Raw genomic sequence first — 17,065 nt, 5'->3', positions numbered from 1 at the left:
TCTCCTCCTGCCTTCAATCTTTCCCAGCATCAGGATCTTTTCCAATGAGTTGGCTCTTTTTATCAGGAGACCAAAGAACTTCGGCTTCAGCGTCAGTCCTTCAATAAATATTTAGAATTGATTTCCTTTAGGATTGACTGATTTGATCTCCTTATAGTCCAAGGGACTCTCAAGAGTCTTCTCCAACACCACAGTCCAAAAGCATCAATTCTTCGGTGTTCAGCTTTCTTTATGGTCCAACTCTCACATCCATACATGACTACTGGAAAAACCATAGCTTTGACTAGATGGACCTTTGTTGGCAAAGTAATGTCTGCTTTTTAATACACTGTCTAGGTTTGTCATAGCTTTTCTTCCAAGGAGCAAGCGTCTTTTAATTTCATGCTGCAGTCACCATCTGCAGTGATTTTGGAGCCCAAGGAAATGAAGTCTGTCATTGTTCCCATTGTTTCCCCATCTATTTGCCATGAAGTGAGGGGACTGGATTCCATGATCTTAGTATTTTGAATGTTGAATTTCAAGTCAGCTTTTTCACTCTCCTCTTTCACTTTCATCAAGAGGCTCTTTAGTTCCTCTTTGCTTTCTGCCATAAGGGTGGTGTCATCTGCATATCTGAGGCTATTGATAGAAATGCCTCTTGTGTTATATTAAATACATTTCTTTAAAATGATTCTTGGCACAGACAGAACAAATGCATGGATACCAAGGGGAGAAGGGAGGGTGAGATGAGCTAGGATATTGGGATTGACGCATATACACTACTGATACTGTGTATAAAATAGGTGACTAAAGAGAACATACTGTGTAGCACAGGGGTCTCTACTGGATGCTCTGGTGACTTAATAGAGAAGGAAATCCAAAAAAGAGGGGATGCGTGTAAATGCATAGATGATTCACTTTGCCGTACAGCAGAAACTTAACAGAACGTTGTAAAACAATTATACGCCAGTAAAATTTTTTAAAATTCAAGTTCCACATATTAAATGATAAGAAACATGTTAATAAAAATAAAACATTTTTTATTTTCATAAAAACCAGGAAACAATTTACAATCAATGAGGACAACATATAAGGAACACCTAACTTACTAGGTAACAGGTATTATCCTAAACTTTGAAGGAAATAAAGAACTCATGAGAATTAAGCTTAAAAATAAAAGGTATGACTCTTGGGAGGGATAAATTAGGAGTCTGGGATTAAAACATATACACTACTATATATAAAATAGATAACCAACAAAGAGCTACGGTAGAGCACAGGGAACTATACTCAATATCTTGTAATAACCTATAATGGAAAAGAATCCAAAAAGGAATAAATATATAGAATTATATATATATATATATATATATATATATATATATATAACCAAGTCATTTTCTGTACACTTGAAGCTGACCCAACATTGTAAATCAACTGTTTCAATAAAAATGTTTTTAAAACTTCAAAAAAAGGCATGTTTCTTATAAAGACAATAGAGTTGGATTTAAAAAAAAAAATCTAACTTGAGATTCTTTGCCTTCAATGGTGGAGTCTAGTTACATTTTCATCTATTGTTTAAACAAATTTGACTATACTTTCGTTGTTTTATTTCCTGCTTTCTAGCCTTCAGATCTTCCTTATGCTTTCCTTGCCTTTTGTTTTTTTAAAAAAGAAAACCTACAGTTTTCCTCGTTTTGATTATAGTGGTGGATATCTTTCCATTTATCAAATGTGTTACTTAACTCATAATTTCTTATGTTATCAAATTCAAGAAATTGAATTGCATTTTCTCATCTTTCTTTACATATGATAAGAAAATTAAAAACCTTCATGTTCCTATCTCTTACCCTAAGCTTTAAAGTCTTTGCGAGTTTAATTTGAGATTTATCATGGCACGTTTTCTACTATTTTCATCTTGTTCTAGAACAGTATTTGGCATCCGCATTTAATTTTGTAACAACATTTCTAACAGCTACTGCTGCTTCATTGTATTTTAATTGACTTCGATGCTCAGTTGCACTTTTCTATGACTTTCTTAACCCCGAGTACCTGATTTCCATCCAATTATCTGCTAAAAAAACTTAAAAAAATAGTTTGACAATGAAACATTTGTGAACATTACCTTTTCTGAGTTCTTATAATCTGAAAATACTTAGCTCCGTTCTCCAATTCCCATGACAGACCACTTAGTCTCATAGAAAATTCTAGAATTGCACAAAATTTCCCCTCCAAGCTCCCTTAGAATATCTCCAGTTCCAGTGTTATTTATTGTGGGGGAGGAGCAAAGACATTGGCCTAACTGTTCACTTTGAAGATAATTTTTTTTTCTACCTAGATACTAGTAGGAATATTTTATTATCTGTGAAACTAAAAATAAATGTTTTCCATACTCTGCTAAATGATGTCTTTGCATTAATCTTGGCTGGAGTTTTGTGAGCAGGGTTTTATTAATAAATTACACTCATGTCATTTTCTGCCTCCTGTTTCCTGACAACCACTTTAGATCTTGTCTTTCTCCTGTTCTATCTGATACCTTCCTTTCTTCAGAACACATATGCTTCTTAGATTTCTTTGTTTCCAAAGTTTTCATCTTTTCTCTAATAATTTTCATCACTTTGTTTTCTTTTTCATATAACTCTTTTTTTTTTTTTTTTTTCTTTTGCACTGTTAATTCTGTTCCTACTATCTCTAGGGAATATTTTAATTCTGCAGTGTAATTTTGTTTTCTTCCCTAATCTTATTACTTTATGTCATTTATTGTATTATATATTATATTATTATTTTATTTATCCATTCCTTTTGTGCCCCACCCCCTTGCTGCTCTGAAAAATCTAAAAAAAAGTCTAAAAGTCTAAAAGTCTCTTGCATCACTTTTTTTTTTAATTGGGGTACAGTTGCTTTACAATGTTGTGTTAGCTTCTGTTGTACAATGTATTCAGTCAGTTATGTATATACATCCACCTCCTCCCTCTTGAGCCTCCCTCCCGCCCCAACCCTATCCCAGTAGGGTCCTCTGTGATAACCCAGAGGACCAAGCTGAGATCCCTGACTATAGACAGCAGCTACCCACTAACTATCTGTTTTACACATGGCAGGTGCACATAAATTAATCCCAATCTCCCAATTCATCCCACTCCCCCTTGTATCACTTTTAAAGATTAAAATGTTAAGGAACATGGGACAGATCTCTTCTACAATTCTCACATGATTAACTCCTTATCTGCGCTCCTTTCCTTAGACTTGCTAAACTGTAATGAATCCAGGGCTATGGTTATTATTGTTTCTAAATACACAAATGAGAAGCTGGTGACCCAAATGCTGGATTTGCCAATGGAGAAAGTGATGAGGATGTTTTGGGGCCCTACTGCCCAGACGGTTGTGGGGATTCTGACTGAGCACCAGGCACTGTGTGTGTGTCCGTGAGCTCAGTGCACAAGTTTCACAACCATTCCTCAGCTGCAGCTTTGTCATACAGATCGTCTCTTGCTCAGGAAGTCTGGTTCTCTTAAAGCAGGAAGATGGCTGTTCACCCCTGATTCATCTAGCCCAGCGATTCTAAAGTGTGTTCCCTGGACCAGCAATCATCTGGAAACCAGTTGGAAATGCAAACTTCCAGCCCCATCCCTATTCCAGGGTTGAATCCTAAAGGAAATCAATCCAGAATATTGATTGGAAAGACTGATGCTGAAGCTCCAATACTTTGGCCACCTGATGCGAAGAACTGACTCATTTGAAAAGACCCTGATGCTGGGAAAGATTGAAGGCAGGAGAAGGGGACATCAGAGGATGAGATGGTTGGATGGCATCACCGACTTGATGGACATGAGTTTGAGCAAGCTCCAGGAGATGGTGAAGGATAGGGAAGCCTGGTGTGCTGCAGTCCATGGGGTTGTGAAGAGTTGGATCCAACTGAGTGATTGAACAACAAAGCCCCATCCCAGACCTGCTGGATCACAGGCTCTAGGGGTGGGTCCCAGGAACCTATATCTAACAAGCTCTCCAGAAGATTCTGATGTTCACTCAAGGTAAAGAGGTAAATATGTTCACTCACATATACCTATGTTTGTACGAAGGTATATAAAGTTCTACTTCAAAAAGGAGACCCTTCTCCCAGCATGTGACTGCCCACCGTGGTGGTGAAACATCCAAGCCTTCTGTGCTCTCCCCGTCATCATATGCTGGGAATCATCATCTCTAAATAGATGAGTTGGGTGATTGTGATTGACATATACACATAATTGATACTATGTATAAAAGAGATAACTAACGAGAACTTACTATATAACCACAGGGAACTGGACTCAGTACTCTGTGGAGACCTGAATGGAAAAGAAATCCTAAAAGAAGGGATATATGTGTACGTATAGCTGATCCACTCTGCAGTAAAACCACAACCTTGCACAGCAATTATGTTCCAACAAAAATTAATTTAAAAAAATAAATAGATGCATAAACAGAGGAATTGATGGGTCATAGAAGACAGGCAGCTCCGGGCTCCAACAAAGATCCTTCTCTCAGGATCCCTTTTGTTTTTCTCTTCTGGGAAATTGACGTAGAGGGTAGGGTGAGTCAAAGGATTCCCCTGGCCTTTTGGGGCGGGGGGGGTCATCTCTCTTAGTTGGACTCAGAAGAAGGAGCATGCAGTATCGGCTGGAAGCTGGACCCTCTAGACTCCCCCCTCCCTCCACCAGTTCAGAGGGTTCGAAGGCGGGCAGCCCTGGAGCCTCGGAACTCTTTATCGCTGCTCTTCCACTGGGAGTTACTTTTGTCTGCTTATTGGCCTCCGCCAGTAGCTGGTGAGGCCTCCAAGAGCATGCACGGTGCCCTACACAGCATTTACACCCCGTCCTCTTACAGAGCCTGGTCCCAGCTGGATGCAGGACATGTGCTTGCTGAATGGATAACTGTGACCCCTCCACTGGCTCCAAAGCAGAGACTTCCCTGCATGCCTCTGCTCCCCCGCCCAGCACCGCCCCCACTGCATCCGTGAGAAGCCAGGAAGGGCTCTCAGGGCAATGAAACCGCCCATGATCAGATTCTCTACCTTTTCAAGGTGAAAAAGCCGAGAAATTGAATGCGTTTTCCTGCTGAGAGAGGAACCTCAGGGGGGCCCTGCGCCTCTAGGCAAGTCCCGAATCCTTGATCAGATAAAATGCCAGACAGCCGGCTGAAAGGACGGAGCCTCTGCTCCCTGCTGGGTGCTCTGGTCTCCAGATCTTTGGCCCCAGGTCCCACTCCTGCCTCAAGCTGGAGACCTGCACAGCTGGAGACCACATCTTCCCCAACCAGCTTTTGGATGAATCCTAACTCATTTCAACTTTCACAGAAGGTGTGAAATGAATTTGATGACACAGCCCTTTCTCCTCTGGGGGGAAGCAGTGGGACAGGCCCACATCTATTCCCTCTGCTCATCTTCAGGAGGCATCATGCCCCCCAGACAGAGGGCTGCAGGGAAGGCCAGTGGGTCAGCGCTTCTCAACCAGGGGTGGAAATGGTTACATTTGTCATGGTGGCGACCCCTGTAGTCTGGTCCCACCCACATGGCTCATCCATTTATCTCCCTGCAGCATAAAAGTATCAGTTTAGTTCAGTCACTCAGTCATGTTCGACTCTTTGCAACCCGAGGGACTGCAGCACGCCAGGCCTCCCAGTCCATCACCAACTCCCAGAGTTTACTCAAACTCATGTGCATTGAGTTGGTGATGCCATCCAACCATCTCATTCCCTGTTGTCCCCTTCTCCTCCTGCCCTCAATCTTTCCCAGCATCAGGGTCTTTTCAAATGACTCAGCTCTTCGCATCAGGTGGCTGAAGTATTGGAGTTTCAGCCTCAACATCAGTCCTTCCAATGAACACCCAGGACTGATCTCCTTTAGGATGTCTGGTTGGATCCCCTTGCAGTCCAAGGGACTCTCGAGTCCTCTCCAGCACCACAGTTCAAAAACATCAATTCTTCAGCATTCAGCTTTCTTTATAGTCCAACTCTCACATCCATACATAAAAGTATAGCCATTTACTAAGTGTGCCCTAAACCTCATGTGGCAAGGTCATGCAAGGTCATTAGAACTACAGAACTTCCTGCCTGCGCCTTTTGTTTCATGGTTGGCCCTATATCATGGGCAACACAGCTTCCTCTGTCTAAGAAGGAGACCTTCCTGGGACTTCCTCATTGGTTCAGCAGTTAAGACTCCACCTTCCAATGCAGGGGATATAGGTTCGATGCCTGGCCGGGGAACTAAGATCCCATATGCGGTAGAATATGGTCAAAAATTAAAATAATAATAATAAAATATAAAACTTGTTTAAAGAAAAGTTTAAAAAGATTTATTTTTTAAAAAAGGAGACCCTCCCAGGTGTGTCCCACCATCAGCCTGCCAATGGTACCCAGATGTGAAGTGTAGGCAACGCCAGCATAACCAGGGAGACTCCTAAAGTCCTTCTTGCTCCAAGATTTTTTCCATATGAAGAATTAAACAGTGAGACTGAAATGAAAGTTTTTAGGAGTCCCCTGCCCCAACCATGAACAAAGAGGCAGGTACACCTGGAGCCTTGAACAAGGTGCACAGGTTGGGCACGGAATGGGAGGCTGGTAAAAGCACTGGAAAAAAAAACCAAACAAACCAACAGTGGGTGCCAAGCTGGGATGGCACCATCTAGGCTCAGGCAGGTGTCCCTGCACTTGGGACAGAGGCCATGAGGACACGGAGAGAAGGAAAGCACTGTGCTCTTCAGTTCTGTAAGGAATTGTTCAAATCAGCTCCTGGACTGGGTTGTAACACAGGATTCAGCCTCTGCGAACTCCCCCTGGAATGCAGTGGTGACTCAGAAGAAAGATGAAAACCCACAGTCACACCCAAACTGAGATTGAGCACCTATTTACCACCACGGTCTGGAAGGAATTTTCCACTTCCTGCCAGCCCTGTGGGGCAGACATGTGACTCAGAGTCCGTAGATGATGCTGACACGCTTTGCCCTCTGGAAACGTCTCCATTCTGAATGAAGGCAAGAAGGGGATGACACCCCCATGGCAGGGTCCCCTCCCCTGTCTCTGCTCCTGAAGCAGCTCAGACCCCAGCCCTCCTGGTGAGCGATTCTCCCTCTGCTCCTCTTCAGAGCTGATGGACCACAGGGCCTCTGGAGGGGGTGCTGAAGAGGCCAGTTTCTCCCCACCGCCTGTCCAGCACCTGAGGTGGGCTTTTGCTCTTCCCTCAGCTCTCATTTCCACGTCAGGTGGCTCTGCCCACTTGAGGTCGCAGTAGTGCCTCCAACTCCAAATTTCTTATAGAGCATGGCCCTGAACACAAGACAGCCACATCAGTGATGCTCAGATGGAGGAATGGTCTCCAAGCCCTGGAGGAAACTGTGCTATTGCCAAGAGTGCAGGGTCAGGTTGACTCTGTGACTGTTACCCTGTGACAGAATTAGGCTCCACAGAAGATGTGTTTGACCACAGTGTGGGTAAGGGGAGGCTGCATTTCAATTGGCAAGTGCCATTCCAGATGAAGATCCGTAATACAGAGAACTCGCCTAGGAGCTGAGCTCATCGATGGGTCCCCTGGCTGCAGATCTGAGAAAGGATGTCCCCCAAGACTGGACTGTTTGGATACCAAATGCTCAGCATCCAGCTGGCCTGTCTGCTAGCAGGTAGGAGGAAAGGCTGGGGGCAGGGCAAGCTTCCTCTGTGCCAGATACATTGTAGACCTCATTTAAGCCTCACAGGGGTTAATGTATTCAAGAGGTGGAGCTCACACACACCCATCTTACAGATAAAGAGGGTGGGGCTCAGAGAGGTTAAACAACGTGGTGGAAGATAAGGAGCAAAGGGGTGGGATATGTGATTTCAGATATGAACTGTCTGTGTGCACACGTGTAAACTTATGAGAGTTTGAGTTAGCCCTACTCCTGAAAAGTAGGTTTTGTGGTGGATTGAATAATAGCTCCAAAGATACCCACATACTAGTCCCAGGAATTTATACATCTGCTCTTTTATGTGGTAAAAGGGACCCTGCAGATGTGACTAAGTTAAGGACCTTGCAATGTGGGGTGGAGGTGGGCATTACCTTGGCTTATCTGGGTGGGCCCTAAATATTATACTTACTAGGGTCCTTCTGAGAGGAAGGCAGAGGGAGATTTGGCTAAAGAGGAGAGGCAGTATAACAAAGGAAGCAGAGACTGGAGTGATGTTCTTTTTATTTTTTTAAGTTTTACTTTCTGGCCACGCCATGCAGCATGTGAGATCTTAGTTCCCTGACCAGGGATTGAACCCGGTCAATTGGATGCACGGAGTCTTCACTAGACTGCCAGAGAAGTCCCTGGAGTGATGCCCTTGAAGATGGAGGAAGGGACCACAAGTCACAGGATGCAGGCAGTCATCAAAAACCGGAAATGATGGGAAACAGAGTCTCCCCTCAGAGGTTTCAGAAAGAACACAGCCCTTTGGTTTCAGCCCAGTGAAACTAATTTCAGACTTTTGGTTTCCAGAACTCTAGGAGAATAAATCTGTGTTGTTTTAAATCACAAAGTATGTGGTCTTTTGTTACAGCAGCAACAAGAATCTAATACAGGCATACATTTGTTTTTGTTTATAAAGTAAAACATTTAGGTATGGAAAGAAGTCATCTCATGTCTGTGAGCTTGGACGCAGGGTACGCCGTGGTTTGTTGGGTGAGGTGTCAGTTCCTGGATGCATAGTCTGGGGTGGCAGATAAACTGAGTGCTTTCCTGAAGACCTTGTTCCCCTGAGACACAGGAAGAGGGTCCTAATGGGGAGCCCACTCTGGCCAACTCCTGGGAGATGTTTGCAGAGTCTGTGGTGTCTGAGGATGATGCGATGGGAAGATGGGGAACATGCAGGAATGCATGGGAATAATATTCATTTCCTCATAGCAACTCCTGAGAATAAAAAACATACAAAATTCCCCTTTGCATGTCTAAAAGGATGTGCTGATGAGCCCAAGGGCTTCATGCTATTAATGTGAGATAGGGTGTTAATGCAAGACAGATATGACTGAAGGGGAAGGAAGGCATAATGAAGAAGCCTCTGTGTGTGCGTGTGTGTGTGTGTGTGTGTGTGTGTGTGTGTGTGTGTGTGTGTGCGCGTGCGTGCGCATGTGTTCTTGGTAGGAATAAATTGTGAAAAAGTCTGTAACCTTGATTTCTGTGTAGATTACGAAGATTACGTAGTTCTGTGGAGACTGTCATATACTGACTGTATGATCCAGTGAAAGTTACTGAACTTTTCTATTCCTCAGTTTTCCCTATGAAAAACAAAGATAGGGACTTTCCTGCAGTCCAGTGGTTAAGACTCCGTGCTTCCACTGCGGCGGGCATGGTTCGAATCCTGGTGGGGGAACTGAGATCCTGAACCCTGCATGCTAGAGTGGTGCAACCAAAAAAAGAAAAAAAAAAGACAAAGGAAAATAGAGATAATGTTATTCATGTCATTGGGTTGCTATCTGGATAAAGGTCTTTTTATTCTAAAAGGCACAGTTCCTTGGACTTCATACATTTTGCTTCTCCAACTCTTTGTTTTGCTGTGGCTCACACATGAAAAGTTACATAGAACCTGAGTCACTGGGTAAGTTATCACAGATGTAACACTCAACTGATGCCTGTGTGCCATGTCAAGTCCCTTCCTCAAACTTTAGCTGGCAGTGGTGGCAGTTTCAGAAAATAAGGTTAATCAGCTGAGTTATCTGCACCATCCCACAAATAAATACAGAAAGAGGTTCAGAGTATTTGGGGGGACTGATGGAAATGTCTTATGTGCAAAGATTCAACTCACTACCTAGAATAGGTTCTGCCACTATCTGAGTGTCCTTAGGCAGGTCACTTAATAGCTTGGACTCTATTTTCTCATCTGTTGAATAGATAATAGCAATAATAAAAATATAAGAATAGTAAAATGAGATACTAACAATAATAAAAGCAAGAAGAAGATCTGCCTTATCCACCTCATAGAGATTTTGTGAATATCCAATCAAATAAGAAAGGTTAAATCTTTTTAATGAAAACTGAAAGGCAATAGGAATATAAGGCAGAATTGTGATAGCCTGTTAATGATGGGCTATCCAATCTCATCTCTCATTTAGGCTCGTAGTATCCACGTCTGCTCCAGGTTGGAGGTTGAAGTTGGCCAACACATAATTCTGTCTGAGAAGAGTGAGACTTAAGTTCCTCGTGGCCAGAGCACATCAGCTTTTCTTTCTCCTTTTAAGAATGTCATCTAGGCTTTCAGGAAGCTCCTGACAGCCTCCATCTGGCTTTCAGCAAAGCAGTAAGATGATAGTCACTGCATCACTTGTCTCACTCTGGAGCATTCCTTTGACTACATCCATGACCCCAGACAAGTCATTCTTGGTGAGTACCTTCAGAGAGAGAAGAGAGCTATTTCTGATAGGGGTGGGGGAGCAGGGAGAGCCATACAGTAACCCCACTGCAAATATAGATAAGAAAATGTGGATCTTTGAGACTTTGCTGGTGGTCCAGGGGTTAAGATTCTGAGCTTCCAATGCAGGGGGTGAACATTTGATCCCTGTTCAGGGAACTAAGATCCCACATGCTGCACGACCAAATAATGAACGTGTCTATTAGAAAAAGAGAAACTGTAGACCTTCTCAGGCTGTTCAAATGAATGAGGTTTGGATTTACCTTGATGCTGTCTGCATGAACTGTAACCATTCTAGACACGAATACTTATTCTGAAAAAGGTCAAGAAGTCAAGTGACCTACTGAAAACCCTTCCATGACACCCCTGGCGCCTTCACCGTGGAGTCCAAAGTCTACAACGCAGCTTTCTGCATGCTTCGAGCATCTGGCCTTGCCATCCGCCCTGCCTCATCCAACCCCCTATACCTGAATCCTTCACTTGCCAACCATCCTAAGCTCCTCCGAGGCTGCCATATGCATTGGATACTCTTTCATCTCTGGGTTTTTGTCTATTCCCTCTCTTGAGAACAAACTCTCTACCCCATGTCTTCCTCTAAACCAATTCCTCCTTAAGGCCTCAACTTCTTTGACGTTGCCATGGTCCGTCTTTTGGTGTTGCATGAGGTTGAATGCTCTTCAACACCTACAACAGTGTATGAAGATCACCAGCTGATGTTTCTGCTTTGTCCACTAGACTACAAGATACTTTGGAATAGACCTGTTGGCAGTTTTATCTCCAGAGTACCTAGCAGAAGTTAGCCCTTGATCAGTATTTGTTAAATGAGAGAAGGAATGTCTGTTGTCTTGAAAAATGGGTAAAATGCATTAATAACCAATGTGATGACGAAGACCCCCATGCATGAAGAGAAACACATGGCAAATGAAAATATTCAACAAAAGGGGCCTTGAATGGATAGCACATTGAAGCCAAAAGAGGAATGGAACAGGATCTAGTGACAAGGAAGGGAGCTAGAGTATGTAAATACGGGATGCAAACTGTATGAAGAAAAGATGACCAAATACAAGGCTGAAAAATCAGAAGACCCAAATCAAATGGGTCTAGGCTAAGTGGACTGTAATAAACAAAAGGAGTATGTAGAAGTGAGCGAAAGCATGGCAGGGTAGGGCGGTGTGTCCCTTCCATGCCATAGAAATATTAGTATCAATTGTTAAAAATTAAGAGAACTAAGATACTTTGTTCTGCAATTGAGAAGTGAAACTAAGGTGGTTATTTTTTTCCTTAGAACCCGTAACTAGTTAGAATATCCTTGACCCAATTTTATTTCCCAGAGGAAACCCTGTGCAGTTCAGAGACCTCCTTCTTCCTCCAGGAAAGAGCCAGACAGGAGTTCAAGGTTAGGTCCATGGTCCTCTGTTCATCAACCAAATCACAAAGGTAGACTGGGTTAAGCCATGTGCCTCTTTATTTCAGTAACTGGAACCCAAATATGGTGTGTGGGTATATAGGAGGCACTCTGTTTTACTAACCAGACCACAGTCAAGGCACTTGGTTAAGCCCCTGGCCTTCTGTTTTAGAACAGATCACAAATGCAACAATGTGGTCAAGCTGCATGGTCACCTGTTCAGTAACCAGATCACAAACACGGCCCTTGGGTTAAATCGTGCTTCCTTCTGTTTTCCTCACCAGATCACAAATGAGGCATGTGGTTAGAAGTGACAACTCTTTTAGTAACCAGATCACAAACAGAGCATGTGGGTAACTGGTAGGACTTTCTAACTTAGGAACCAAAAGACAACCTCAGACCATGGTTAAGCAGTGGCCTCTCCCTGTTAATAACCAGATCACGCGGCTGGAGGGAAGCATTAACTCTCAGATCACAAATTGAGAGCCGGGCTAAGCCGCCGCAGTGCTGCCTTTATTGGATTCAATTATACATCCCAGTCTCATTTTTTAAAACTTTATTTGTTGCCTGTGAAACTCCAATTAGCTAAAGAAAAACAAACATTTTATAGAAATGAAATAACTGGGATCATAAAATCACCAGCTCCATAAAAGCACTAAAAAGCCAGGTGGAGATCGTTCAGGGGAAGTTACGGGGTTGAGGCAAAGGATTCCGGGAGAAACACACCAACTGCACCAGACTGGGTGATGTGAGGACATCTGAGCAGCAGTGAGATAGGCCGTGGACAGTCCATTTGAAGCTCTTTTGAAATTGTGAATCATAGCATTGAAGAAGAGAACCATATTATCATTTGAATTATTGCAAAGCAAATATTTACCCCTCCTCCCATTTCTACCATTGCCTGGAGAATATTCCTGCCCCATTGGTGTTAGACTTGGTCAGGTGATTTGCTTTGGCCAATGAGATGGTAGTGGGTGTGGCATGAGCAGAGACAGTTGGGTACACCCTCTCAAACAATGACATACCCATGAGAAAAACTTTCCTGAGTTTCTGATGCCTGGGCTCAGAATGAACACATGTGGGGAAGACTTGAACCCAGTTACATTAGAAGCAGAGCCTCCCAGCTGGGGCTCAGCTGCCGTACAGAGACAAGAACATCTGTATCAGCGCTTCTTTTTTAGTCACTGAGTTTGGAGTGGCGGGGGGCGGGCGGGGGCGGGCAGGCTTGTTGTGTAGCATCACTGTGAAACATTAATTGATATGCTTGGAATGTCCAAGGGCAAGAGACGCCCCATGACAGGAGTAGAAAGCAGCGCAGAGGAAAAGACCACTCAACTGGATGTGGCTCTGGAGCGGAGGTCAACCTCAAGAGAGACAGAGAAAGAAGGCGGACGCACGGCCCCTGGCTTCACCCCTCTGGAGAAGCAGCCCCAAAGTGATGCACTTCTTTAAATGGATGCTCATGATGCAAAGCTCATGCTCTTGGCTCTCCCAAGAAATGTTGCTCCCTTACTGTTCATCGTAGCCAGGACATGGAGACAACCTAAATGTCCATCAACAGAGGAATGGATACAGAAGATGTAGTGTATGTGTGCAATGGACTACTCCTCAGTCATAAAAAAGAATGAAATAATGCCATCTGCAGCAACATGGATGGACCTAGACATTATCATACTAAGTGAAGTCAAAAAGAGAAAGACAAGTACCATATGCTATCACTTATACGTGGAATCTAAAATATGACACAAATGAACTTATCTATGAAACAGAAACAGAATCATGGACATAGAGAACAGACCTGTGGTTGCCATGGGGAAAGAGGCGGGAGTTTGGGATTAGTAGATGCAAACTATTATATAGAGAGTAGGTAAACAACAGGGTCCTACTGTGTAGCATAAGGAACTGTATTCAATATCCTGTGGTAAAACATAATGGAAAAGAATATGAAAAAGAAGGTATATAAATATATAACTGAAAAATGTTTTAAATAGATGGGGAAACAATGGAAACAGTGACATACTTGGCTCCAAAATCACAGCAGATGGTGACTGCAGCCATGAAATTCAAAGACGCTTGCTCTTTGGAAGAAAAGCTACGACAAACCTAGACAGTGGATTAAAAAGCAGAGACATTACTTTGCTGACAAAGGTCCATATAGTCAAAGCTATGGTTTTCCCAGTGGTCATGTATGGATGTGAGAGTTGGACCACAAAGAAGGCTGAACACCAAAGAATTGATGCTTTTGAGCTGTGGTGTTGGAAAAGACTCTTGAGAGTCCCTTGGACTGCAAGGAGATCAAACCAGTCCATCCTAAAGGAAATCAGTCCTGGATATTCATTAGAAGGACAGATGCTGAAGCTGAAGCTCCCATACTTTGACCACCTGCTGCGGAGAGCTGACCCATTAGAAAAGACCCTGATGCTGGGAAAGATTGAAGGCAGGAGAAGGGGACAACAGAGGATGAGATGGTTGGATGGCATCACTGACTCAGTGGATATGAGTTTGAGCAAGTTTTGGGAGATGGTAAAGGACAGGGAAGCCTGGCGTGCTGCAGCCTGTGGGGTCACAAAGAGTCGGACACGACTGAGTGGCTGAACAACAACAATAACTGAATCACTTTGCTGCGCAGCAGAAATGAACACAACACTATAAATCAATTGTATTTCAGTAAAATAAGTTTTAAAAAGCGAAAAAAAAAATGTTGCTGGCTTAATGAGACTTATACTATTTTATGGCAAATTCTCTTCCATTACTTATCTTTCTTTATGCAAAGGATGTTTGTACTGAAGGAAATGAGAACAGAGAAAATTTGCAATCTGTGAAAGGGATTCAAGACATAAAAACTGCAGGAGAACTGAACATTATACAGACTGAAGAAAACATACTTTTGAAAAATGTTTATAGGGAATAAAAGTAAACTTTGTCTAGCAATTGTGTTATGCTTCCTGAGGTAGTCATAGGTTGGCCAAAAGTTTGAGTTTTCCAAATCATCTTCCAGAGACTCTGAATGAACCTTTTGGCCAACCCAATATATACACCAATTTGTTGACTAGAAGAAAACTGGTTACTATAAAAGAGGTAATGTTTTAAGAGGGCTTCTTTGGTGACTCAAATGGTAAAGAATCTGCCTGCAATGCAGGAGACCCATTGGGTTGAGAAGATCCGCTGGAGTAGGTAATGGCAGCCCACTCCAGTATCCACTCCTGGAGAATCCCATGGACAGAGGAGGCTGGTGGGCTACAGTCCATGGGGTCACAAAGAGTCAGCCATGACTGAGTGACTAACACTTTCACTTTTCAGTGTTTTAAGAATCCAATAATACCATAGCAGAAAGGACAGAGAAGCAGTAAAGAGCAAGATTTACAGAAGAGAAAATGGACTCAGTGATTCAGATGGCAAAATAAGTATCATTAGCTCTGACCTACAGAGAGAAGGATTCAGGGATGAAAAACATGTAAGAGATGGTAAACATGAAGAACATAAAATAGAGATATACAGAAAATCATTATTTCTAAAGAAGAGCCAAGTAGCAGCAGAACGGTAGCAAGAACCAAAAAAAAGAAAGAAAGAAAGAAAAAGAAAAAAAAACAACCCACCCACTTCCTAAAAATTTAGTTCTCTGGATCTTTAGGGCTTATTGTTAAGCAGGTAACATCATTTAAAACTCTCAACACAAATAGATGTATCTCAATGATGTGTTTGAAATGCAAGAATAAAGAGTAAAATTCTGCAAACATTTTGGCATAAAATGTGCGTGAACAGTAGGGTAAGAGAATCATGTCCTCTGCAACTCTTAACTCCAGGAGACAGTGGTGAGATGCAACGGAGATTTAGAGGAAAGAGCTTTTAGAATTTGACACCTGGTGGGGTTGTAGTTCATCTACAAAGGCAACAGAGCATAAATCAGCTATGCAAGCACTCAGAAAGCAAAAAATTCAACACCCTTCATGAATAAATTATTGAAAATCCTATCAGCCCACTGAGAGATGAATCAAAAAAATGAATCCAAGAAGGTAGAAATCATGGTATAATGGAAACTTTCCTGAGAACTGAAACCATTCAAATCTAAAATATAATGAAATAAATGTATAGACTTGACTACAGAACCAAATGCAAATGAGGTGGCTACCTCTTAAAAGGGAAGACATAATACAAAACCCCAACAATTTAACCATAATCCATTGGATTTAAGTCCCATACTGTGTAAACTGCTCTTTTAAAAAGTAGAAACTAGAGGAATAAAGAGGACGGGGAAGAAGTTCTATGTAATTTCTTTAAATAGGGGCATAGTTCTTACTTAATTGCACTGGTTACTAGATGAATGTTAAATGACAATTTTGGTAATGGGCACATTTGTCATGTTTCTGATTTTAACAGAAATACCTTTAGAGGTCGTATATAATTGTACTGTTTTTTTCCAATTTTTTTTCTGTAGAAAATAGTTCCATGAAGCAAAATATTCTTCAACTGTACTCCACCTTTAAATTTTAAGAAAAGTCTTCCATGGTGAATTTGAATGAGAAATGTGGCATATGATTTCCCTTACTGGAAATTAAAACTATGATTAGTATAAGTGTTTCTGAGCTGTCTTGTACTGATAGTTAAAGAGATCAGTTTAACCTTTTATAGTGTAGTGTTTGCCAGTAGTTAACCAGAGAAGCACAAGCTGGAATCAAGTATCAGAGAGAGAAAATATCTGCCGGGAGAAATATCAATAATCTCAGATCTGCAGATGACACCACCCTTATGGCAGAAAGTGAAGAGGAACTAAAAAGCCTCTTGATGAAAGTGAAAGAGGAGAGTGAAAAAGTTGGCTTAAAGCTCAACATTCAGAAAACTAAGATCATGGCATCTGGTCCCATCACCTCATGGGAAATAGATGGGGAGATAGTGGAAACAGTGTCAGACTTTATTTTGGGGGGCTCCAAAATCACTGCAGATGGTGACTGCAGCCATTAAATTAAAAGACGCTTACTCCTTGGAAGGAAAGTTATGACCATCCTGGATAGCATATTTAAAAGCAGAGACATTACTTTGCCAACAAAGGTCCGTCTGGTGAAGGATATGGTTTTTCCAGTGGTCATGTATGGATGTGAGAGTTGGACTGTGAAGAAAGCTGAGCGCCAAAAAATTGATGCTTTTGAACTGTGGGGTTGGAGAAGACTCTTGAGGGTCCCTTGGACTGCAAGGAGATCCAACCAGTCCATCCTGAAGGAGATCAGTCCTGGGTGTTCATTGGAAGGACTGATGCTGAAGCTGAAACTCCAATACTTTGGCCACCTCATGCGAAGA

The 17,065-nt window shown here is 42.4% G+C and overlaps 1 protein-coding gene across 1 annotated transcript in view; it reads right to left on the bottom strand.

Annotated features, from left to right (window-relative positions):
* The window catches only part of CALN1 (calneuron 1), a 401,744-nt gene that overhangs the window by 29,024 nt on the left and 355,655 nt on the right, over positions 1–17,065 (bottom strand). The gene's annotated exons all lie outside the window — the stretch shown is intronic.

Source organism: Dama dama, chromosome 10 (genome assembly GCF_033118175.1).
Source record: "Dama dama isolate Ldn47 chromosome 10, ASM3311817v1, whole genome shotgun sequence".
Taxonomy (NCBI): Eukaryota; Metazoa; Chordata; class Mammalia; order Artiodactyla; family Cervidae; genus Dama; species Dama dama.
This window is presented reverse-complemented; position numbering and strand designations above follow the sequence as displayed.